General features: G+C 47.5%; 1 long non-coding RNA gene across 1 annotated transcript in view; it reads right to left on the bottom strand.

The window, feature by feature from the left end:
- Positions 1–6863: 6863 nt before the first annotated feature.
- Positions 6864–26753, bottom strand: part of LOC147579867 (uncharacterized) — a 45369-nt gene continuing 25479 nt past the window's right edge. The window contains exons 2-4 of the long non-coding RNA XR_015252231.1: positions 19253–19363; positions 10200–10391; positions 6864–7934 (exon numbers count right to left, since the gene is read on the bottom strand). This is a non-coding gene — a long non-coding RNA (uncharacterized LOC147579867). The remainder of the gene's footprint in view (positions 7935–10199; positions 10392–19252; positions 19364–26753) is intronic.

The raw sequence follows: 26753 nt of genomic DNA, 5'->3' as shown, positions 1-26753 counted from the left end.
TAGAGATTACTTAAAAAAAAAAAATCTTAAAAATAAAGTTCAAATTTCTTTACATCGGGCACATAGCCACCACAGCTTGCTCCCCGCGCCCTCCCTACCACCCTCCTAAAACCTCCCTGCTTCAGACCCTCCTAGCTGCTTGCTTTTCTCTGAATATGCCATATTTCCACATCTCCGTGCCCTTGTCCATGCTGTTTTAGCTTCTCCATGTAAAGCTCTGCTCAAAACCCGATTCATATGTCACCTCTTCTGTGAAGACTTCTCTGACTTCACCCCAAAACTGATGATACTACTGAGCTTCAGGCCCTTCATATTTATTGTGTCCAAATCCATAACCCTGAATTTATGTGCTATTTATATTATCCCCATATACAAATGAGGGCCCAGTATACAGATCTGGGGTCCTCTAAAAAGGGTGAGGAGCTTCCTTGTAGGCATCGGGCCGGTGAGCAACACAGCACATGTTGGCACACCCTGTTAGTTAGTTATTCCTTCCTCTTCCGCTCCTAAACACTGTGGTCGTGTATACTGTGTATAGTTATCCATGAATCTGGCTCCCCTGACAGATAAAGAACTTCCTGGGGGCCTGGCCCTCATCTTGTATAGCCACCTTTCATGGAGCACTCACTGCATTCATGTTGCGTGATTAATGTTGCCCTTGATGAGGAAATCAAGGCTCAGAAGGATTAAAGGACCAAGGTCTGAGGCCGGACTCCATGCCCTCATCCCCTACATGCGACAGTACTTGAGATGTACTAGGTAGGTGCTCAGTATGCATGTTGGAAGGCCTGACTGGAGTGAATGAGAACTGGGTGGCCCCAGCTTCCCCAACCCCCACTGTGTCCGTGTCTGGCCGGAGGCTTCAAGGCTGCTGTTTACTTGCAGGTTGGGAGCAAGGGAAGGAGCTGCAGGCAGGTAGAGTGGAAATACTCCAACCAGAAGCCAAGGGCCCCAGCTTCTGGTCCTGGCTCAGCCTCCATCTAACTGGATGACCTTGGGCAGGTCTGCAATGCCAGGTAGCATTTGAGATGACACCAGATAAAAGGGGCAGCCCAGGCCCCTGTGGATCCAGGAGCTCCTCAGGAGGCTGGAACCCTGGGGTGGGGGGGCCCTAGTTCTAGTGACCACGGGGGGGCCTCTGCCCTGAACCGGGCAAGCACCCCACTCCCTGCCAGGACTCTACCCCGAGTCCTCACCAAAGAAGCAGAGATGAGCTTTCACTCCGTGTGCCTTACCTCGAATGTGCTCAGGTTAAATTTTAGCTGCCATCCTTGCCTGGCGCACAGAGGAGATTAACTCCATCTGGAGTTTCTCACAGGCCCCCCGCCGCCCGCCCAGCCAGCTGAAACGTGTCTGGATCCACAACAAACTTCATCAGCTCGTTTCCGCCTCCAACCCTCACTAAATGGATTAGGCAACAGGAGCCCCAGGGTTGACCTTTGCAGCATCCATTGTCATGGCTGTTATTGTAGACAGAAATAATAGCCAGGATAATAATTCGTGGTTAATGGTCCTTTAACCAGAGGGCTGGAGGGCTCTGGGAACATTACTTCATGGCCCTCTTGGCATGCCTCCCACAAGCCTTTTCTTCAATCCCTCTTTCATGCTCCCACCTCTGAAAAGCCTTCCTCCACATTCCCTAACTTCATTGCGGTACAGCTTATGCCCCTGCTCCCGGGTTCCGGCCTTGAGGAGAAGCCTCGTGGAGAACACAGTCCAGGCCTCAAAGATCTTCTTGTTGCCCACCTCGGGGCACCATCCTGGACATATTCCCCTTCACTGACCTGTTCCTCTGTCTGCTCAGAAGGAAGAAAAATCCATGTGTCGAAGTGTTTTCGGATAGGGATGGGAAAAAAACCAAAAAACCAAAAATACAATCTTGTAGTTGGTATGCGGCTTTGCTGTGCTTGTTGGTAACCCCCTGTTCCTGGTTGGCCAGAGGCTAAGTTATCTGCAAGCACAAGCTGTTCTTGCAGAATTATTACCATAATGTGCATATAAATTTGGCTGTTGGGTGTTGCCATTGGTTTCTTTCCTCTCCTTTGTTCTTCCTTTCTTTCCACCATCTAAAAGTCAGAATGCATTTGCTGTAGCACAAGAATTACCCAGCCTGTGGCCAAGAAGAAGTTAATCTACCCCCTAGACTTTGGGAAAACACAGCAGGTCAAAATGGATGGGCCCCCATCAAACACCTTTCCCTCAGTTGTTTTGGAAATAAACCTGCAGGCCCGAGGAGATTATCTGGAGTGAGAAAGGAATGTGTAAAGAGGCGGGGAAAGAAATGGAGATTAGAAAGACACAGTCTCCGGGAAATACAGCCTTCTCTCCAAAACAATGATGTGGCTTGACAACCAAATGGGATCATGTGGGTTCTGAAATATTTCCAACTGTTTAAAAAGGAAGTGACAGCGAAGGCCAGCAAGTGTGTTTTAACTCCCCCAGGAATATCGACTCGCCTGTGAAAGAAGCAGATACCACGCAGATCCTTGGATCCAGTTCCAGATACTTGCTGGCCCAAATGGGGCAGGGAAATGGAGGCGGGGCTTCCACGGAGGCGGGGTGAGCTGAAGCCTGCACAGACGTGGAGAGAGGAGGGAAGGAGGCGGGCAGAGCTGGAGTGAGTGGGATCCAGACAGTGCTGCTAGAGAGGGCAGGGCACCTGACTAGGTGCTGGTGGTCGTGACTCTGAAACTTTTCTCCGTCTGTGAAATGGGGATATTAGTAGTATCTGGAAGGCAAGGACATTGGCCAGGGTCTCCAGAGAAAGAGAACCAATAGGATGTATACAGAGAGAAAGAGATTTATTATAAGGAACTGTCTCACCTGATTGTAGAGGCGGGCAAGTCCCAAGATCCTCAGGGCAAGTTGGTAAGCTGGAGACTCAGGAGAGCCTGATGGTTAGTTCTAGTCTGAATCTGAATATCTGAGAATCAGGAGAGCTGATAACTGTAGTGCCAGTGCTAAGGCCAACAGGCTCAAGACCCAGGAAGAACCAGTGTTTCAGTTCAGTTCAAGTCAAAGTCAGGGAAAAAGCCAACATCCCAGTTCAAAGGCCATCAGACAAGAAGAATATTCCCTTACTCTGGGTAGGGTCAGCCGTTTTGTTCTATTCAGACCTTCAACTGATTGGATGAGGCCCATCCACATTAAGGAAAGCAATCTGCTTCACTCGGTCTACTCATTTAAGTGTTAATCGCATCCAGAAACGTCTCATAGAAACACCCAGCATAAAATGTGACCAAATATCTGGGCACCTGTGGCTCAGTCAAGTAGACCCATAAAATTAAATATCACACAAGGCTATTTTGATGGCAGACCAACTGTGGAAGCAGTACCATTTGTATTCACGTAAATAGATGGTCCTCAGTTCAGTTCATCACTACAACTGTGCCTTGTTCTTGGCCTGACATTCCCTCCTGTTGTTTCCAAGTATGCCCTTGACTTGAGGGAAGGGTGTGGGGACAGCCATGGAAGAGAAATGGAAGGGGAGTAGAAGCCAGAAAAAGGTCTCTGTTAGCAGCAGAAAGCCAACAGAGAGGGACCAAGCAGGTAAGGCCTACCTAGAGGGCAGACTCTCCCTGAGGAGCTGTGGTTGAGGCAATCCCAGCTCATTCCTGCTTTTGGTTCCTTTCAGCCTGTTATTCCTCTCCGGCTGAGGGCCAGGGCCAGGAGGCCAGCCCTTCCTCGTGTCCCCAGCTAAAGGCTATGGGTGCTGAGGCTACACGCAATCCCTGTAAGGCTAGGTTAAATTAAATTAGACAAGAATTCAAAATCTTACAAGAAGAAAGGTAGCAACAGAGGCAGCATCGCTCCACCAGCTTCCTTTGGCACCGGAATTCTGGAAAAGGTGAGGAGGATGCCTGCCTTAACTCCTGGGAGGTAAGATCTCACTGGAAAGTTGGATTTCTTACCCTATTACAAGAGAGCTTACATCACAGTTCTAGAAGAATGCACTTCTAACAATCCAGGGCAATCAAGAGAGAATATTTACAGATATGGGCCTCTCCTGGTTCTGAACCAATCTGTGTCACCAGGGCCATATCCTCACATGGGGGCTAAGCAGAGTCAGAACCCGGGAGTACCTATTGTCCACACCCAGCTTTCCAGCATTGCAGACAGCACATCCCACACAGATACCTTTGACACAACGAATTCAGCATTGTTGGGGGCGACAGGTAACACCTTCCAAACGGGGCATGCTGCAAAGACTGCTGCTCCCTTGTTGTCCCTGCTGGGACCCCAAGCTCAAGGAACCCTCGTGAGTCAAGGAGAGTTGCCGTGTCCAGAGGAAGCAAGAAGCAGTTGGGCAGTGGCTTGAAGTCCAGCTCCGGGACATGTGACACCCTTGGGCTAGTTACTGAGCTTCTCTGGGTTTAAATCCTCCTCCTCTCACAGTGGTTCTCAACCCTGTGTACAAGTCACTTGAGAAACTTCAAAAAAAACCAACTATGCTTTTATCCATCGGACTGATGGATAAAACCAGACTCTCTGGGCATTGTAGGTTAGAGATGTCCCCGATGATTCTAAAGTGTTGTGTCCATCTTTTCTAATCTGCCTGGGTTACAACCAGATAACCAAGTATGTTAGGGTGTAGTGGGGTGTGGAGAGTGGTGGTGATGAGGCTGAGTCTTTGTGGTTCCAGCATTCACACTGGAGCCACAGAAGCAAATTACAAGGAGGCAAATTTTAGTCCAGACAAGAAAGAAATTTCTAACCTCTTCTGAAATTGCCTTCACGACCAGACTACGAACCCCACAAGATGATCAGTCTTGTGCAAATTTATGCTGAACATGCCTCATTTTGCCAAGTTGGATGAATTACCCAGATTAGTAGACTTTGCTCCAAATAGCTTTTGGCTGTTTCAAAAAATCAAGTTCATTCCCAAGAGTTATTGCAGGGCCACTTACTACAAGTTCCTTAGCCTCTCTGAGTGTCCCTGCCTTTCTCCCAAGGATGGTTGGGATGGTTGTCCACACACCTCGCTGTGGGGAGATTTCAAGAGCATCACGAAGGCATGTGAAAGTTTCTGATTCCTGTGGCCGAACCTGAATGACAGCAAATCCTCATACCATCAGTGAGGACCTGAAAGGACAGCATTTATTCCAACTTCTGAACATCATTCTAACTCTGGAGTGGGGAGCTTTGGGCCAGGGTTTGAATCCCAGCTTTATCACCTAGTAGTCACATGACTTCATCTCTCTAAACCTCAGTTTTCTCATCTGTTAATGGGACTGTGAGGGTCAAATGAGAAATACCCATAAGGCTCTTAGCACAGAGCCTAACATTTGTAAATGCTCCATAAATGTTGACACCTTACTATTATTATCACCTTGGATGTCGATCTGAAGCCCACCCAGGTGACCGTGTTGAAGGGGACAACACTTCCTTGGATGTGTAAGTCTGGAATGTTCATTATGAAAGCCATCCCACTACTCTGTGGTTACAGCTCATGGATACGTTTGTTGACTTCCATTCAAAATCAAGTCTCAGGTCCTTGGCTCAGGAGCTCCGCTCCCGTAGAGCGCGCCTGGGCGTGAGAACAGAAGCCAAGGCAAGTGTTTGCTTTGGAACAAAGAAGGGACAAGGATGGATTTCTGGAGGCGTTCGCCATTTCAGAGCAAGGAGTCATCTGTTTCTCATAAGATGGAGTGCAGGCAGCAGAATCCATTTTTCTGAACTCTCTAGGATAGCTCATTACTAGTCTGGCCACAGCTCCTGTGGGCCAGGAGAGTGGCTGAAGTAGGACCGGGCCCCACCACAGCCAGGCCTAGACTTTGCAAATGGACTTGAATTTCTTTTGAGTCTTTAAAGTTTTTGCTAAAAGCAGTTGCAAATGGCTCGCATCCTCTCCTCCGTAGCTAGATTGGGGGGGGGGGGGGGGGTGTCGGTGGGGAAGGTATCCAGGTGAACAGTCCTGAGTCACTGGTCCTGGAAGATCCTGCCATAGCACTGATTTAAATTCCTAAGAAGGCTTTAACCTCTCGGGTCCCTCACTGTGGGATTCAAGAAATTGCTCTCCTGGGGCCGCGGAAAGCATCAGCCTGGCTGCAGAAAGTGCTGTGTAGAGCCATGCCTCAGACAGAGGCAGCCATCTTTTTTTTTTTTTTTTTTTTAATATATGAAATTTATTGTCAAATTGGTTTCCATACAACACCCAGTGCTCATCCCAAAAGATGCCCTCTTCAATGCCCATCACCTACCCTTCCCTCCCTCCCACCCCCCCCATCAACCCTCGGTTTGTTCTCAGTTTTTAAGAGTCTCTTACGCTTTGGCTCTCTCCCACTCTAACCTCAATTTTTTTTTCCTTCCCCTCCCCCATGGGTTTCTGTTAAGTTTCTCAGGATCCACATAAGAGTGAAACCATATGGTATCTGTCTTTCTCTGTATGGCTTATTTCACTTAGCATCACACACTCCAGTTCCACCCACATCGCTACAAAGGGCCATATTTCATTCTTTCTCATTGCCATGTAGTACTCCATTGTGTATATAAACCACAATTTCTTTATCCGTTCACCAGTTGATGGACATTTAGGCTTTTTCCACAATTTGGCCATTGTTGAGAGTGTTGCTATAAACATTGGGGTACAAGTGCCCCTATGCATCAGTACTCCTGTATCCCTTGGGTAAATTCCTAGCAGTGCTACTGCTGGGTCATAGGGTAGGTCTATTTTTAATTTTTTGAGGAACCTCCACACTGTTTTCCAGAGTGGAGGCAGCCATCTTTAACAAGGGCCAGGTGCTTTCCCTGGGGGGGGGTTGTTTCTCCCCATTGAACTCCCATATTCGCGTCCTCCTCCTCGTACCACCACCACCTCACTAAACTTGCCTCTTTCAAAAAAAAAGGCACTTACAGCCCAGAGGTTTGTTTTCACGTTACTTATTTACTTTTATTATTTTGTATTAGAGTCAAGGCATAGAGTAAGGGAGGGGCCCTACCAGATGCCGATATTCCCAAATGTTTCTTTCCTGTCGCATGGCACCAAGGGGGACAATTCGTGGTAAATGAGGAAGGCACCCTCCCCACCCCCACCCCCCACCACAAGATGGAGGCAGCTGGTGGCAGTGGTGAGGAGAAAGTGTGGCTGCCACAGCTTGTGGCAAATGGAAGGTGGATGCCAGAAGCCATCAGTACCACATCTCTCAACAACCCCAAATTACTGCCCCAGGATCTACATGGAAGGAGCCGGGGAGTGTGGAGAGACAGAACTCATAATACTTGCTGCCTACTTCCATAGGGAGCTATTGACCTCATTGTTATGCCCCAGAGATCCACGGGAAGGTCTGGTCCGATGGCCTTGTCTGCCTTTGCCAAGAATGACCATCTTGTTAGGGGAGGGCAAGAAGCGAACGTTTAGTGAGCTCTTTCCGTGAACCATATTGGGCTCAGAACCTGCCATACGTCCTCTCATCACATCTGCACCACAACCATGTGAATGAGGCGTCTTTCTCCCAGAGGAGGGGAAACTCAGACTCAGTTTGTGTGTTAGCTAGGATAGGCTAAGCTGTGCTGTGGTAATAGTGTCAAGAATGTCAGCGGTTTTATGCGGTTACAGAATATTTCCCACTCACCAGCAGCCTTCCGTGCAGTGACTCGGGGACCCCGGCTGCTTTGACCTTTTGGCACACCGCGTCAGCACAAGTTTCTGGCACAGCATGTCGCCACCGGGCCTCCTCCACAGCATGGCGGGGCAAGAGGGAGCCTAGAGACGCAGGCGTGCCTTTCTCACCGCCTGGAAGTGTGCTTCCTCTGTCATTTCATGTGCCAGCAACTAGTCCCACGACCCTGCCCAAGCACAAGAGCGCCGAGCCTCCCATGTTCCGGGAGGGCGACGAGGACTGGACAGTGGTGAGCGTAGAGGACAGTGACCACAGGACATTTAACGGCCTCCAAGTAGTAAATGGCAGAGCGAAGGTGTTCCGCAACTCAAGAAACTGAAACCAGGAAGGTGAAAAGACTTGACCTGCTCAGAGCTAGTCACTGAAATACTCACACCAGGACTTGGTTCTTCCAAACTCGAAGCCCTTCCTGACACACACAACTCTCCGTGAAAGAGCACCCTTTTCCCCAAATTATCTCCTCTCCTCTACCTACTCACCAATGCCTCAAATCCCACCAGCAGGATATTGTGTCATCATCAATGCATACAAAACCATTAAAGTGCCACATCGTGTAGCCTTAGTTTTAAGAACACTTGAGAGAATGGAGGGGGACCTGGGTGGCTCAGTCGGTTGAGCATCCGAATTTGGCTCAGGTCACGATCTCGTGATTCATGAGTTTAGCCCCGCGTGCTGACAGCTCAGAGCCTGGAGGCTGCTTCGGATTCTGTGTCTCCCTCTCTCTCTGCCCCTCCCCAACTCAGACTCTGACTCTCTCTCTCTCTCTCAAAAATAAAATAAAAACATTAAAATTTAAAAAAAAAAAAAGAAGAAAGAAAAAAGAACACTTGAGAGGATGGAGAGATCAGGGTGAATGGGAGAGTCCAGGAAAGGTGAACTGAGAAGCCACTGGCCTTGGTGAGATGTGGAAAAAGGAGAAATCCATTCCAGATGAAAAATCATTCCTAATTTTCTTTCCTCTGTTCTATTTTTACTGCATTTAAAAATTTGTAGAGTGCCTTCCATTTACTATTCTATTTAACTTTCCGAACAATTCTGTTAGGGAATTGAGAGGTTAGTCAGATATTTCTTCCCATTTGACAAAAAACTGAAACTGACATAGTATAAAGTGGTTTATCTAACATCAGAGCAAAGCAAACCAAATAAAGAAGCAAAAATGTTAAAAAGAAATAATCAGCAATCCTTGTGTGTATAAATTAATACTTTTTAAAGTTTATTTATTTATTTTGAGAGACAGAGAGCAGAGGAGGGGCAGAGAGATGGAGACACAATCCCAAGCAGGCTCTGCATTGTCAGAGCAGAGCCCAACATGGGGCTCGAACTCACAAATGAGATCCTAACCTGACCCAAAATCAGAGTCAGCCACCTAACCAACTGAGCCACCCAGGGACCCCTCGATTACTACATGTTACAAAAATCAAGTGCTTGATATGAAATATTTCAGAGATACAATGGAATTCATATAATGCATGTATGATATTTAGAATAATAAAACACTATTATCTACCACCTTCTTATTACTAGGGTTCTAAAACATTAGGTCACTTTAAATTTTAAAAATGATATACACCAGGGGCACTTGGATGGCTCAGTTGGTTGAGTGTTTGACTTCAGCTCAAGTCATGATCTCTCATGGTTCCTGGGTTCCAGCCACTCATCAAGCTCTATGCTGACAGCACAAAGCCTGCTTGGGATTCTCTCTCTTTCCTTCTCTCTCTCTGCCCTTCCCCGACTTGCACTGTTCTCTCTCTCAGAACAAATGAATAAACTTAAAAAAGAAATGATATATACTGGGGAACCTGGGTGGTTCAGTCAGTTGAGCGTCTGACTTCGGCTCAGGTCATGGTCTCGTGGCTGGTGAGTTCAATTCACGCGTGGGACTCTGTGCTGACAGCTCGCACCCTGGAGCCTGCTTCAGATTCTGTGTCTCCCTCTTCTTCTGCCCCTCTCCCCCTTGCACGCTCTCTCTCCCTTTCAAAAATAAACATTAAAACCAATTTAAATGTAAAATAAAATTATGTATACCAATATATATATAGCCAAAAGTTAAATCATGCAGACGATGGGAACTTTAAAGTCCCTTTTCTCATCGTGTCAACCTCTGAATCCCACGCCCCTGGAATAACAACCATTGACAATTGGACACATGATCCTGTATATGTTCATTTTGGAAAACAAGCCAGTCATATATGTGGGGGGTGGTAATCAAAAGTCATAAAAATGTCTCTAACTTTTGGTCCTGTCACCCTAGTGTGGGAATTTATCCCAGGAAAAGACCCCGCAGGCTTCTGTCTTTTCCTAGAAATGGCCAAGCTCATTCCCAAACGAGTCTTTGCCCTTGTTGTTTTCCTCTGGAACTCTGTTTCCCCAGATTTGTTTATGGTTGGATGTCCACTTAAGTCTCAGCTCAAATGCCACCACCTCTGAGAGGCTGCCCATGGTCACCTGTCTAGACCTGCTCCCTCTCCCCATGGAACCTTGTGGCACGCAGTAGGAATGCACATTTTAGTTCAGAGGATAAACATCCACTCGTGAAAACAGCACCTGGGTTACTTAGGTAAGGGATGTTATCTGACTCACCTTGGAACCCTGGCAGGTACTTCTGCAAAGAAAGAGTTCTTGCTGGCTTTCAAGACTCCAAAAAACCGGCTGAGTGGGAAGTCAGGCCAGCCTGGGGCCAAACTGACTGTCGTTTCTTCCAGCCATCTTTCAGATGCAGTGACTGCAAACGGGAGAGTTACCCTCCCACTAAAGCATTTTCCTTCTTGGCTTCTAAAACAAAGAAGAGGTAAAGAAAATTCAATGGGTGAGAGTCTGTCAAAATAACACCTAGGCAACACTTAATTAAGATGAATAATTTCAACACTCTCAAGGCAGACAATGGAAACATTAAGAGTTTCCACCAAAACATAAACTGGGCCAAGTGGGCGGGGTCTCCAGAAGTTTCCATGAAAATTCCCAGTTGGGGGAGTGGGGGAGAGGTTTCTTGCTTAGGGATGGGGGGGGAGGACGGTGGGGGGTTTGGGGTGGAGGGGGATGGGGAGTGGGGGTTAGGGAGAAGATGGGAGAAAGGGAAGCCTGGATCAGAGTTCCACAAACACATGCTAAGTTGTCTGGGCTGAAGAACTCTAACTTTTCTCCTTATAGCAAAATAAAATATGTTTACTACAGAGGAGTCAAAAGAAAAACCAAAACCTCACATAATCCTACCACTCAGAAAGGCAATATTTATGTAATGTCTTCTTACAGTGGTTATTTTCTTAGCACACATATACTTTAAATTAAAAAAAAATAATTTTATTTATTTATTTTATTTTAATTTTGTTTTGTTAAGTAAGCTCTAGGCCCAATGTAGGGCTTGAACACAAGAGCCTGAGATCAAGTGTCACACACTCTAAGTTAGCCAGGCACTCCTTTTAAATTTTTTAATGTGATTATACTATACACTGCTCTATAAAGTGCTTTTTTTTTACTTAATAACATATTGTGAACATTTTCCCATGCCATTAAATACCACCCAACATTGTCATTTTTTTTTATGGCTGTATAGTATCACATTGTATGGCTGTGTCCTATAAGCAATGCCCTCTCATTGAAAATGTAAGTTCCTGATTTTTTTTTAATGTTTACTTATTTTTGACAGACAGAGAGTGCGGGAGAGGCAGAGAGAGAGAGAGGGAGACAGAAGACCCGAAGCGGGCTCCGCGCTGACAGCAGAGAGCCTGATGTGGGACTTGAACCCACAAACCAGGAGATCATGCCCTGAGCTGAAGCCAGATGCTTAATCAACTGAGCCACCCAGGCACCCCAGTTGTTCCTGACTTTTATAAGCAATTTATCAATGACTATTTCTGAAATGCATATATGATTATTTCCCTAGGACTAATTCCCAGAAGTGGAATTTCTGTGTACATGAAATTCTAAGGGTTTTTCTATGCACCTGCTGTGGACAGCACATTTGTTAGTTTGAGGAGCATTGATTGGTGTGGTCTGCTACCTTAATACTTGTTTTCTCCACCTACACTTTTACTGAGTGTAGTGACACCGAGCGAGGAACAAAGCACAGTTTACATTCAGATGGGAATTTCTGCCTTCCAAGGAGCTTGTGTTTTAAAGAAAACCTTTTTGATTTCTGATCCAGGCAAACCTAAAGCAAATCAATTAAACAGAAAGAATGATTAACTAATTGGTCAAGTAAATTAAAAACAGAAAGCTAATAGAAGACCCAGACCTTTCCTGTTTGCTTGTGTTAAATAATTAGTTAACTAATTACTTAGTTATTTTATGTGTTAAGTTTCCACATGTGCATTTGTACTTCAGATGTGTCTTTTAGGGCAGACACCGCTGACTACCTGCCCAGTAACCCTTTTCAGTCCTCTTCTCCACTTTCTGCTTCCCCCCATGGACAATGAAAAACCCCAAAACTCACTTTCCGAGTCTCCCCAGCAGCTAAGGGTGACCCATCTTTGCCCCATGAGAACCAAGGGGACATCTGTTGCAAGGATCTAAGAAAGGTTTTTCCCCGCTTGACAAAAGAAGTCAAAAAGCAAACTCTTAGTGCATTGGCCCTGCACCTCATTCCCAACCTCTGAACGCTGTCATGTGGGTGAATGATTCCAGGAGCTGTGGCAGCCATCTTATAACCATGAGGCGACAAGCCTAAGGATAAAAACAAAAAACAAAAAACTCTAATAATCATTTGTCTTCAATTACATCAGGGGGTTGCTGAGCCTACCCTGGAATCTAACTCCCAAAATAAATATCTTTACAGTTTAAGTTAGGGTTCTCAAAGTTTGTGGCTAAGTTAGCATGTTAGGATCACCTGGGAAGGTTTACAATTCCTGCTCCCAAGCCATAGCTCATACCAGTAAAGTCAGCATCCCTGGGAGGAGTGGGGAAGGTAGGTGGTACTCAGGCATCAGAACTTTTAAAAATCTGCTGATTCCAAGGTGTAGCAAATTTGAGAACCTGTAGCATAAGCCAGTGCTTCTCAGACTTTAATGTGCTTATGAATCATCCGGGAATTTCACTAAACTAAGACTGATTTGGTAGGTCTTAGCTTCTATAGCCTTAGCAAGATCCTAGTTGATGTTGATGTTGCTGGTTCAGGGACCATACTTTTGAGTAGCAAGCATCACTGTCCCATTGGCCTAAGGCATCCTAACTGGTACATCCTTTTTCTAGATGTCGAAGTTATCCTCATTTCACTGGTGTGGGAGGAGGCGGCCCTTTGGGAAGGGGGAGACAGCAGGAGGGCCTTCACCCTGCCAGAGGCCTGTTAGCCCCTCTGTGTCACCAGGCCCCCAGCCGGAGCTGATGGGCTCCTGAGTGAATGCTCATCCAGTAGCAAGCGAACTCCTGGGCTGCAAGGCTGTGGACGGCTGATGTCCCATCCCCTGCCAAGCCAGCTTTTCCGACCAGACCCACCCAGGCATAAGCAGTCTTGGCCAAAAGGGCTCTAACTAGAGCTCACCCTTCATTTTGGGGCCTTCCTCCTCCAGCCTCCATCTCGGCTCTGCTCTTGGCTGATAGTGAGTGGGTGGTGCTTAAGGTAGCATCTTTCTCTTTGGTTGCTAACAGTCAGCCTTCCAGAAACAGTCAAGGTGAAATTTCAGGCCAGAGAGGAAGAGCACCGGCCGAGGCCCTCCAACCCCTTCAGGGTTGCCTGAGTATTTATCCTTCCTTCCCTCTTTCCTTCCAGTCTCAGGGAGGACGTGCCAGCCTCCCAACTAACACCGTGGTCCCCTGTCCACCTCTGCGGCTCTGAAGTCCCTCGGCAAGGTCATCAGTGACCACCCAGCTTCTCCATCTTCTGCTCGCAGGTCCAAACGGCTCGTCTACGGTTCCATTTCCCTGTTCCCTTGTGTAGCAACGTCCCTCGAGGAGATTCGTCTGCCCTAGCATCTCGGTCCCCTGCTGTCCTATTCAACCTGTGCTCACTCTTCTGAGGCCTCGGTCCCCACCGCCCCGCTGAAGCTCTCTTGTCCAGCTCACCCGTGACCTCCAACGTGCCAGTCCAGACTGCCAGCGGTTTTGGGCACAGTCGAGCCTCCCCTGTCCTGCCGGTGTGCCTTCCTTTGGTCAGTACAGCTCATCTTTCCTCTCTGCCTCCTCTCTTTCAGTCTCCTGGGCTGGTTCCACCTCCTCTCCCTGGTAGAGGCCCAGGGTTCAGTGCTCACTTCCCTCCCCTTCCCTTCTAAGTTTCTCCAGGGATCCCATCTCTCCCGTAACTGTCAGCCCCACCCGCAAGCCATGCCCAACCCCAGACACGAGCCTCACGGCTTCAGCTGCATACTAATATCTCCACGGGGGTGGCCCACGGGCACCTCAAACATCACGTGTCCCGAGCGGAATTCTCAACGTCCCCTTACCAGCACCGTTGACCTGGAAGCTCATGAGGGAAGCCTAGGAATCTGCCTTGCCTCCTCATTCCTCACACCTGCCTCCATTCCATCATCAAATCCTGTCAGCTCAACTTCCATAGTATGTCAGCAGCTTTCGAATCCCTTGCTCTGGGTGCCTCCGAAGCCAGTCCCTGGCCTCCTGTCGGTCACATAGAGAAAGCTGGGTTCCATGGGCCCAGAGCTGCGGCCCTGCCTACCTCTGCACCCCCAGGTGCCACCACACTCTCCTTTCCAAAGCTGCAGCCGCGTTGACCTCCTCATCATGCCTCAAGTTCCTTCTCACAGCAGGACCTCTGTTCCTTCCCCCAAATCTCCTTGTCCCACTCCCTTCCCTCAGGCCTCTGCTCAGGTCAGGGTCTTCTCTTCAGAGGCCTCCCCAGCCCACAAGTAGAAATAGCTCACCTTTCCACTCCACTCACTCTCTCCCGTTATCCCGATTCATCTTTCTTCCTGACACCATTCGACTGGACTAGGTTCCATATTGGTTTGTTTATTGTTCTGTTGTCTGTTCCCCTTCTGGTATGTAAACTCCATGAGAGCAGGGCGTTGTTTGCTTCCTTCACAGCTAACTTGCAGAGCCAAGCTCCGTGCCTGGCACGTAGCAAGTATGGAATGAATGAATGAATGAATGGGCCTGTGTTGCCTTGGGCACTTGACACATGCTGTGAGGAAGGTGCCTTGGCTCAGGCTAATCCACCTAAGAGACCACATGTCTGCCTCAGAGCTGCTTCGAGAGAAGATGCCGGGACTGTTCCCATGTCCTGTGGTCCCCAGAGCCATGGCCGCCACCCCTGTGTCTGCCTCCCAGGGGTCGCTCAGCCAGCCCTGGGGGCCATTTGGACCCTGGTTTCTTTCATTGCCAGTCCTGGGTCTCCACAGGCCTAGATCAGAGCTGTGGACTAGGAGCAGGAGCTCTTCTGGGACTGAAAGCCACCCCCACACCCTCTCTGTCCTGCATCTAGCTTCCCTGGAGGATAGCGTGAGTCCTTTCAGCCCAGGTGGACAGGTTAGAGAAGACTACCTTGGAGGCTGCCCTAGGGTGAACTGATTAGCCCCAGGAATTTTATATATATATATATATATATATATATATATATATATATATATACTCATTTATTTTTGAGAGAGAGAGAGAGCACAAGTGGGGAAGGTGCAGAGAGAGAGAAAGAGAGACATAGCATGTGAAGCAGGCTCCAGGCTTTTAGCTGTCAGCACAGAGCCCGATGTGGGGCTCGAAGTCACAAACCTCAAGATCATGACCTGAGCTGACGTCGGACACTCAACCCACTGAGCCACCAGGTGCCCCTGTCCCAGAAGTGCTTCAGAGGAAATAAACAGATAAATGGATGGATGGATGGATGGATGGGTAAATAACAGCTCCTCTTGCCTCTCTATTTACTATCCTTGAAATTCTACCCTTAGAAACTCATTCTTAGGGTGGCTCAGTCAGTTAAGCATCCAACTTTGGCTCAGGTCATGATCTCACAGCTCATGAGTTCGAGTCCCGAATCAGGCTCTGTGCTGTCAGCACAGAACCTGCTTGGGATTTTCCCTCCCTCTCTCTCTTTGCCCTTCCCTGGCTTGCATGCATACACAAGTATGCTTTCTCTCTCTCTCTCTCTCTCTCAAATAAATAACTAAACATAGAAAGAAAGAAAAAGAAGAAAGAAAGAAAGAAAGAAAGAAAGAAAGAAAGAAAGAAAGAAAGAAAAGGAAAGAAAAGAGAAAGACCCTCTGGCTGTGGACAAAATAGTGAAGGACATGGACCCGTGCCAAGATGGCAAAGCGGGCTTCCAGAACTTCTGTTCACTAACTACTGGGCTCACCATCTCCTGCAGTGAATGACTACTTTGTAGTACCCACGAAGCAGAAGGGAAACAGGAGGCAACACTGAGCAACCCTGTGCCCAGTGAGAGCTCTCTCGGAGGGTCGCCTAAGGAATCCGCCCCACTGCTTCCCACTGGATAAAGGATTCTGTGAGCAGATCAGGGCCCTCAGAAAATGTACAATAAAATCCAACCCCCATTTGAGAAGCAGACGAAGAAAAGTCAGTGAAAGCCAAACTTGTGATTTTTATACTGCCTGCACCCTCCTTCCCTCAGTAAACAACTTCCTCTTTTAGTTCCAAAAAAGAAGGAAGAGAAAGAAAGAAAGAAAGAAAGAAAGAAAGAAAGAAAGAAAGAAAAACAGAAAGAGAGAAAGAGAGGGAAGGAGGAAGGGAGGGAGGGAGGAAGGGAGGGAGGGAGGAAGGGAGGGAGGGAGGAAGGGAGGGAGGGAGGAAGGGAGAGAGAAAGAAAGAAAGAAAGAAAGAAAGAAAGAAAGAAAGAAAGAAAGAAATTCTTTTTTTTTTTTTTTTTTAACGTTTATTCATTGTTGAGAGACAGAGAGAGACAGAGCATGAGCATGGAAGGGGCAGAGAGAGAGGGAGACACAGAATCTGAAGCATGCTTCAGGCTCTGAGCTGTCAGTACAGAGCCCAACACAAGGCTTGAACTCACAAACTGCAAGATCATGACCTCAGCCACAGTCAGACGCTCAACCAACTGGCCACCCAGGTGCCCCAAGAAAGAAATTCTCAAGAAATGAGAGGAATGCAGCAAGAAGTCTCCCAGCCCACACCCCTGCTGTCCCCCCGCCCCGCCCCCCAGCCCTCCCTCAGCAAAAGTGCCTCCTCTCTCTCCCAGGCCTCACCACCTGGGCCTCTTCATGGTGGCCAGGTAGGCCCAGGGACCCAGGCTGCTTATTCCTCACATGTCTTCCAGAAGTTTCCATACCTTACTGTGCAAATACCATCATTAGAAAAGAGCGATCCCTCAGGAATGGATGAAAGGTGTAGATTCATCTGGTTTGGAGCCTATGCTTGGAGGCTGTAGTCCAAGCAAACACTCTGGTCTCCTTACACAGAGACCCTCAGGTGACACTGTAAGAGAGGCTGCTGCCTGGGCCTCTGCCCCCAGGGACCCTGATCTGCCTCGTCTGGGGCACCCTGGGTCTCAGGACTTGAATGCTCTCTGCCCCCCGCCCCCCTGCCACCCCCCACAGACTCTCCTGTGCAGTCAGGGCTGAGGGCCGCTGACTTTCTGGGCTGGCTAATAGGCGTTGACTGGAACGAAGGCCCTGGATACGTGGGCATCTCTCTGGATGGGCTGAGTCACTCAGCCGCACCGCCAGCCGTGAACAATTCAGCCTGTCGAGCGTTTCTGAAGAAGCCTGGTGCCAGGCCCTGCCTGTTGCTGGGGAAATGCTAAGAGATGTGGTCCCTCTCAGAGTTTCCATTCACCATGGAAAGTCAGAGCTCAGGAAGTGGCTCCACAGCCACGCTGGGCTCTGGCAATGAAGTGCAGGGTAAGGGGAGGAAATGGCTGCCGGGGAGGGGGCAGTGACCAGTGCCAGGCTGGCTCTGGTGCTGGCTATCTGCCAGCTGGCTCCTTCCTCCCCTGCAAACCTGCAGGGAGGGCGTGTTATGGGAGAGGAAGCAAGGGCCACAGAGTTGAAGGACTGGCCCAGAACCCAGCTTCTGTCTCTGTCCAGATGCTATGTGCGGGCACAAAGACAGCGCAGAGAGACAGCCTCTGACATTTGCCCCTGAGGGTTGGAGGGGTGCTTCGATGCTTGCCGCCCGGAGGTTAGGATCCCTGCATCAGCTGGGGGTCAAGAAGAGCCCCAACCCCCTCAGGTCCTCTGTGTCCACATGACCCCATCCACCCAAGGCCCTGGCTCACTCTGCTTGCTCTAAGAGCCTGGGTACTCTGGTCTTACCTCCCCTACCGGACTGTGAGACCCACCAGGGGTGGAGGACAGGATTCCCCATTACCCACCCTTATTGCCCACCCCACCTCTCCGGTGCAGAGCAGACACCCAGCAAATCAGGTACCAGGCGGCTATCAGGGGCACAAGAGTTCTGAGTGGGCCCAGCGGGCCTTGGATTGGAGAGGTGGCATAGAGAAGCCCGGGGTCAAGAACCAAACCATCCCAGCTGAGTGACGGTGGACTTAACCTCAGTGTCCTCAGTTATAAAATGAAGACATTCACAGCATTGCTGTGAGGAATGCTGGTGTGAGAGAAAGCATGGAGAGCACCTGTACAGCACAATAAATTATTGTTCCAACTGTCGCTATTATTGATATCATATTATTATTGTTGATGCCTATTTCCCGGTTTGGCTCTGAGCCAGCCCCAGTTACAGATTTTGGACTCTGAGCTTGGGCCACTGCCATGGGCTTCTCTGGCCTTTTTCTTAATCCTGGGGCTGGTCAGACCAGGTCACATTTAGAGCCAATGACCTTGGTGGACTTGGTATGGACAAGACCAGTGGCACTCAGCTGTGGCTGCATGTTAGAATCACCTGGGGAACTTTTAAAAATCCTGATGCCCCATTAAAATAAAAATCTCTCGTGGTAAGACCCAGGCATCAATATTTTTTAAAGCTCTCCAGGAGATTCCAACCAGCAGCCAACATTGAGATCTAGTGCTTAACGCTCATTTCTCACGCACGGGAGAGGCAGTTCTCTGGTGGCCAGAGACTGGCTGGAGAGTCAGACAAGTGGCTCTTGACCTACTAGCCACATGACCTTGGGCAAGTTACTTAAGAATCCTCTGACTCAATTTCCTCATTGATAAAATGGAGGCCGTAGCAACCTCACGGTTGGGTTTTGAGGCATAGCCTGAAGTTAAATAGGGTGCCTGATACATAATAGTAATTTAACATGTATTTTTTAAAGTTTATTTTTATTTATTTTCAGAGAGAGTTAGAGAGCAAGCAGGGAAGGGGCAAAGAGAGAGAGAGACAGAAAACCCCCAAGCAGGCTCCTCGCTGTCAGCACAGAGCCCAGTGTGGGGCTCAGATTCACAAACTGTGAGATCATGACCTGAGCCCAAATCAAGAGTCTGACGCTTACCCAACTGAACCACCCATGTGTCCCAGGAATTTAATATGTGTTATTATTTCTAGTCCATAACTCAAAGCTCCCCTCAATGGTTGGGTATACCTTCTAACATGCTCAAGAAGATATTATCCACTTGTGAGGAATAAGCCCAGCGACCCAATCAAAGGAGGGTCGTGGAGACCCTGAGCACAGTAAAGTGAGGCTTTAATCAATGTTCTTGCACGAGTGGGCATATGATGGACAGGCACACTCCCGGCAGTTACAGCAGACAATTTATCTCCTAGCATTCAAGCCCCTCCCCCGGTTCCTCATTGGCTGAGTACTACAGAGGTCACAGCCTTACCCGGAAGTGCCTATGCCCACGTGAGGTAAAAAGTAGTCTGACTGGAACAAATGTCCATTCCTTGAGGTGATGCAGAGACTTGAGTTCTTTGGTGCATGCTCATTGCAAAGCCTGTGAAAAAAATAAGCATGCAAAAAACTAAGCCCACGAAATGGAAAGGAGAAGAAGAACCAGGAAGTGAAGTGTCTAAGGATTTGGGAGTCTACTGTTGGGTGTGTGTGGGTGGGTGGGGGGAGGGTTGTACATATTTCCAATAGGTTTTAAACCTATTGTTAACTAGACAGCACAGCTTTTATTTGGTATTTCTGAAAATGAATCATTTCACTTCTCATACCAACCACAGCCTGCCCCCCGCCCCCCGCCAAAAATTTTAAATTCTTTCTCCTGAGGCCGCATGAATCCACTTGTAAGCCTTGTCTGTTCCACTCTTGCCTCACACCATTGCCAACTAATTTCTTGGGATTATTGTAATGCTTATAAGATTGCTCCTGGGTCCCATCTTAGAAGCTTCTTTGTGTCCTCCTTGGGTCTGATCTGCAAGGCACTGCTGTTTCTAGTGGGTCTCCATGGGACAGGACTTAATCATTTGGAGTCTTCAAATACCTGAGTTAGGAATGGGGAGAGGGTCCCCCATGCAGTCATTCACCCAGGAAAAGCTGCAGAGCCTGACTGAAATGTTGTTTCCTTGCTTTGGGCTAAAAGTATCTTACCTCATACCGATTGGAAGTCCTGGCAGTTAGATGCCCTTGATTAATTAAAATGCAAAAATAGGGGCACCTAGTGGCTCAGTTCATTGAGCTTCTGACTCTGGGTTTTGGATCAGGACATCACCTGTTCATGGGTTGGAGTCCTGTGTTGGGCTCTGGACTGATGGTGTGGAGCCTGCTTGGGATTCTCTCTCTCTCCCTCTCTCTCTCTCTGCCCCATGTCCTCTTTTTCAAAATAAATAAATAAACTTAAAAAAATAAGGAAAATATAAAAATAGATCAATGATTACCCATTAAATGCATATTTCCTCCACAAACTTCTCAAATATGAAGATTTCTAGAAAAAAATCCTGGCCAAAGGAGGGATCATTGGTAATGGCATGGTCAGGGACCCTTGGACAGGACAGGAGCAATCAGGATGTAGTGGTGGGACAACTCTAGCCATTTCATAGTCCTGCCTTGGGGCTCAGGTTAAAACAAGATGCTGTTCTGGCAGGAAGGGCTCATCTTTGTATTCTGAGGAAGAGTGAGGAAGAGTGAGGAGGCCACACCCATAGAACTGCCATCGTAGGCCAGATCTAATGTCTGAGATGAGCGGTGGGAGCTGAATTACAGGGCACCCATCATGGTAGAGGCTTTGCCTTAATAGACATGATTAGTGTAATAGATGACATCTCTGTGCTCCCACTACATATCAAACATCTGACCTTCTCTTGCTAAGTTCTACCAACAACCCCATGAATTAGACACTAATGGCCCCAGAGAGAGTTTCTTCCTTCATTCATTCATTCAAAAATATTTATTGGGCTCTCACCATATGCTCAGCCTTTTTGGGGAGCAAACACCATGGCAGTCCCTGCCCCATGGTGTTCACAGTCTAGTGAGGGAGATGGATACTACTTATATAACACACAGATCGATGTATCAGAATACTTTTGGCAACGTGTCAGATTGAGCTATTTCAGGTAGCCTTTCTCTTGCTACCATATAGAAATGTTGCATAGGGCATAAGAAAACGCTTGAAAATACACAGTTGAGCTCAAAAGAAAGAAAAGAAATCCTCAGATTCCAGAGATAGTGCAAGAACTCAAAGCCAGGATAAGGAAGGGGAGCTCAGCCGATGATTCATGGAGTTTTGACTAGACAAAGGCCCTAAGACCTGGAGCCTGGAGTCTAAGGCCCTTTCAAAGACAGGAGGTAGCCCCAGGCTGTCTGAGGCAGGGGAGCTGGAACGAATTCCTCCAAACCTATCCTTTTAAGGCTTGAAGCCTTAAAAGGAGCCCTGGTCAGGGAAAAAGAAGGCTGGGCAAACTCTACCAACCAGGCCTGCAGAAGGCGCAGCAAAACTTTCTCACCATCCTGAGCCAGGGATGGTGGCGGGTCCAGGCCTGAACCATATGGAAGAAAGAGGTAGACTGCTGTATCCCTATCTCTTGTTGTGCCACTGGTCCCAGGACTCTTGTGCCAAAAAGTTAACATAAAAATTAGTTCAGAACTTAGGGCCCCGACAGAAGCAAACCCCAAAGTCCTACGTAAGAACATTTTGCAACGTAGGGCTCACAAACATCCCACAGCGAAAACAACTCCTGATGAAGATGAGTTCCCAATCAAAATTACAAACCACACAGGGAAAAAAACTATCATAAGAGATAATCAGTAAACACAAAAACACAACAAGACAAAATACAGAAGGATTCACCCTCGCAGAAGTAGAAATTATAGAAATATCTGAAAATAAAATAAACATTTCATGTGCTTATAAAGAATTTTTTAAAAATTTATTTATTTTGGGAGAGAGAGAGAGAAAGAGAGAGCGGGAAGGCAGAGAGAGAGAGAGAGGGAGAGAGAGTGAATCCCAAGCAGATTCTACACTGTCAGCATAGAGCCAGATGCAGGGCTCAAACTCACAGACCATGAGATCATGATGTGAGCCAAAATCAACAGCTGGATGCTTAACCAACTGAGCCACCTAGGCGCCCCCATTATAAAGAATTAAAAAATTTTTTAATGTTTATTCATTTTTTGAGAGACAGAGAGACAGAGTACGAGTGGGGGAGGGGCAGAGAGAGAGGGAGACACAGAATTTGAAGCAGGCTCCAGGCTCCAAGCTGTCAGCACAGAGCCCAACACAGGGCTCGAACTCAGGAACTGGGAGATCATGACCTGAGCCAAAGTTGGATGCTTAACTAAATGAACCACTCAGGCATCAGCCATTTTAAAAGAAAAGATGCCTGGCTAGCTCAGTTGGTAGAGTGTGCAACTCTTGATCTTGGGGCTGTGGGTTCAAGCCCCACATTAAGTATAGAGATTGCTTAAAAATAAAATCTTAAAAAAGAAAGAAAGATAAGACACAGTAATAAAGAATAGAATAATATGAAAAACTTGATGGGAAACAAGCCAAATAGAAGTTGTAGAAATGAAAAAATAGTTTTAATAAATTATCGATTATAACTGATAGTTTGAACAACAGAATAGGACGTTTAGCAAGTTAGTAAGTACCTCTAGAAAACAAATCACTCTGCTGGTACACAGCGAGAAAATGAAGAGAAGAAAAATATGGGAGCAACCGTGGCTAAGAGATACAGAGAAAGAAATGACAAGATCTAGCATACCTTAGTGAACATAGCCAGAAGAATGGAGAAAATGGTTAGCAATTGATCAAAATTGAAGAAAAATCTCAATCTTCAGATTGAAAACCACCCAAGAGTCTGGAGAAAATACACAACACATATTCATACCTTAGGCACAGAGTGGAAAATCTGGAGAACAGCAAAGCCAAGCAGGTAGTATCCGGAAGTGTTGTAGTTCTATGAAGGAGAAGTACACAGTTTGAGAATAACGTGTAAGTACAGAGTGGGGGAGAAAGGGGGTGCTCATCTTCCCTAGAGGTCAAGGAAAATGTGATGATTAATTTTACATGTCAACTTGGCTAGGCTGTGGTACCCAGTTATATTGCTGTGAAGGTCATTTTTAATTTTTAATTTATTATTAAAAAAAATTTTTTTAAGTTTATTTATTTTTGAGATAGCACACAAGCGAGAGAGGGGCAGAGAGAGAGAGGGAGACACAGAATCCGAAGCAGGCTCCAGGCTCTGAGCTGTCAGCACAGAGCCTGACTTGGGGCTCAAACCCATGAATCGTGAGATCATCATCTAAGCCAAAGTCGGACGCTTACTCGACTGAGCCACCCAGGCAGCCGCCTCTGCAGGTATTTATTTATTTATTTTATTTTATTTTTTAAGTTATTTTTAATGTTATTTATTTTTGAGAGAGAGAGAGAGAGAGAGAGACAGAGTGCAAGTGGGGGAGGGGCAGAGAGAGAGGGAGACACAAAATCCAGAGCAGGCTCCAGGCTCTGAGCTGTCAGCACAGAGCCCCACACGGTGCTCGAACTCACGAGCCATGACATCATGACCCGAGCCGAAGTCAGACGCTTAACTGACTGAGCTGACAGGCGCTCCTGAAGGTATTTCTTTTAGATGTGATTAACATTTACAATCAGCGGATTTTAAGTGGAGCAGACAACCCTCCACAAGGTGGGTGGTTCTCATCCAGTCAGTTGAAGGCCTTAGGAGCAAAGGCTGAGGTCTCAGAAGAAGGAATTCTGCCTCAAATCTACAACACAGAAACCCAACCTGCTACCCCGTGGATTTTGGACTCAGGACTGCAACATATCTCCTACCTGAATTTCCACTGTAAAGATCTCTGGATCGATAAATGTGTCATTTCTCTCCATTTCATATTAACATAAATCCCTAACTATTAACCCCCTAGAGCGATTCTGTGTTCACTCAAATCTGAGAACCACGAAGTGAGAGTATGGCAGGTGCCCATGCAGGAGTCTGGGCCATCCACCCTGAGTTGGCCATGATCTTGTTTGCTGCAGCATTTATTCCACTCTCTCCCTTTTAAAAAAAAATGTTTATTTATTTTGAGAGAGAGAGAGAGAGAGTGCAACTGCCCTCAGGGGGAGGGACAGAGAGAGGGAGAGAGAGAGAATCCGAGCAGGTTCGACACTGTCAGCACAGAGCCCAATATGGGGCTCAATCTCATGAACCGTGAGATCATGACCTGAGCTGAAATCTAGAGTCGGTTGCTTAACCATCTGAGCCACCCAGGCTCCCCATTCCACTCCTTTTAATATGAAGCCTCTCCACCTTAGCCCAAAGAGTTCATGGGTATGTTTGCTGCTATGAGGTCTAAAGTAGACTATGGGGGACTGAGTTCTAGAGCCAGCCAGACTGCCCTGTGTATATAACACATCTGTCCTGGAACCCATGTGGTGGTGACACATGACACCCAATACCAACCTGGCATCTCTACAGTCTAGGATTGGGGCTGGATTTCTGAGAGAGTGTCTCTTAGAAAAGTGGAGCAGGAGTTCCTGGGTTGCAAGCAGAGATGCAAATTTTAATATCTTTAGTTTCTAGCACAGCGCCTGGCACTAAAGGGCTCAGTCCACGATGCAGGGGACTGGGCACGGAGGAAGGGAAAGAGAGAGGAACGTCCTCATCTTCTACCTCCGAGAACAGTGAAAATACAGAAATCCTTTTGCACAAGGCTGACATGCAGCCAGAATGTGCCAGAATTATTTAAACACTGACACGCTTCCATTCTGGTTGGTTATTAGTCACAGCCCCGAGTCACCCCCCGCCTTCAGTGTCCCCAACGCTCTGGCTGCTGCTGCCCTTCCCTGGAGACCTTCACCTTCAACCCTGCCTCAGCCCCTCAAGCTGAAGTTAGTTCTGTTTGGTCACTGCCCTTGTGTGCCAGCTGCTATGTGGAGTATCCCCCCCCCCGCCAACTCGTGACACTTCTGTACCTGAATGGGACCATTTAGCTAAGACCACAGGGGCTGACCTATATGATTTCACAGGCAGAGTGACATCAGGTGACATTTGGCATTCTGGCCCGGGGTTCTCCCATCCGGGGAGTGGCTGCACGGGGCTTTTGGGTATGTCACGCTGCCTGTGCTGTTGTGGAAAAATCCTTGACCTTCGAGCCAGAAGACTTGGGTCCTGCTCTGGTTCTGAATATCCTCGCTGTGCGATCGTAGGCAATTTACCTCACCTCTCTGAACTCCTAAAAAATAATCCCTTGCACAAGGTTGCCAGGGGGCTGAGCACATTGAAAAACTTGGGAACTCAGTCCCTTGTCTCAAGGTCCTGTGCTAAATCCAGACCTATAAATATAGCAACAGAGGATCTGCCCCCGCCTGCTGGCTCCTGCTGTTCCCAGAAGTACTCTCAGTCCCTGGTGATGGTTACCAGGATGCTGGGTGTAACCAGGTGCTCCCTTGGCCGAGGAGGGACTTCCCTCCTCCTCAGAGGGCCTGTGGATTATAAGCAGGGAAGTGACTGGAGGGGCACTGGCCACATGCCTTTTCTCTGCCCTGCATGGTTCCTGGTGAGGGGGCTCATTGCTGGGGGGGGGGGGGCAGGGGGGTGGTCACCCCCCACAAAGACTCATCATCACGTAGACTGTCTAGTCCTTCTCCAGCCCATCCCATCTAACACTCACAGACACCACACCTTCAGGCACACTCGGGAACCCATCAACACACTCAGACACACACTTGCATGTTCACACGCACTCACACGTACATCCCTCCCCCCCCCACACACCTTTGGATGCACACATACATACCCGCTCACGTACTCCCAAGAACATGTAAAAAATGCAGCACATGAAATAACTTGAGGTTGTTCACACATTTTCAAAAAATTTTAGGGGCGCCTGGGTGGCGCAGTCGGTTAAGCGTCCGACTTCAGCCAGGTCACGATCTCGCGGTCCGTGAGTTTGAGCCCCGCGTCGGGCTCTGGGCTGATGGCTCAGAGCCTGGAGCCTGTTTCCGATTCTGTGTCTCCCTCTCTCTCTGCCCCTCCCCCGTTCATGCTCTGTCTCTCTCTGTCCCAAAAATAAATAAACGTTGAAAAAAAAAAAATTAAAAAAAAAAAAAAATTTTAATAGAGATTTATATTAATATGTAATAGAAAAAAAAAATGACAAGACTATCAACCTAGGGATTTCACAGCAATGACTTTATGACAAAGCTGAAGAAGGTAGGGCAAGATTTCAGTAAAAGGGAATGAGTTGCTTTAAAGGAAAATGTTAAGTAAACTGGGGCAAAGTTAGAAAAACACGGTAGCAGTGGCCGTGGAGGGCCGGGGGCGCTGCACAGAGCATGTGGGGAGTGTTAGCCCCTCAAGGTGCGGAAGAGGCACGGCAGGTATGGAGGGAGACTCAGGGATTCTTCTAGAAGGAAAAGGAAACTTATCAGCTTTTCTCTTTCATGGTTACTGCTTTCTGTGCCCATTCTAAAAAAAAATAGTTGCCTACTCCAAGCTTGTGAAGACAGTCTCCTATGTTTTCATCCAGAAGCTTTAGAGTTTTGGCTTTTAAGTTTAGGTCTGTGATACATATGCCACTAACTTTTGTGTTTGGTATGAGATAGGGGTCAAGGTTCATTTTTCTCTATATGAATAACTTGTTGTTCCAGAGCAGTTTGCTGATATAACTTCATTTCACCCACCGAATTGCCTTGATGTCTTTTTCAAACTCAATGAACTGTATTTTGTATGGATCTGTTTCTGGACCCTTCCGTTCCACTGACGTATTTGTTTCGCTTTTGCCAGTACCACACTGTCTTGATCATCATCGTTCTCATCCCAAGTCCTCACATCAGGTAGTGTGGAGTTCTACAATTATTTTCTTCTTTTTCAAGATTATTTTGGCTATCATAGGTCCATTGCATTTCTAGAAAAATTTTAGAATCAGCTTGTCCTGAGGGGACT

The sequence above is a fragment of the Puma concolor genome, chromosome B3 (assembly GCF_028749965.1).
Source record: "Puma concolor isolate L17-30 chromosome B3, mPumCon1.1.hap2, whole genome shotgun sequence".
Taxonomy (NCBI): Eukaryota; Metazoa; Chordata; class Mammalia; order Carnivora; family Felidae; genus Puma; species Puma concolor.
The sequence above is the reverse complement of the archived record's forward strand: the minus strand, read 5'-3'. Positions and strand labels throughout refer to the sequence as shown.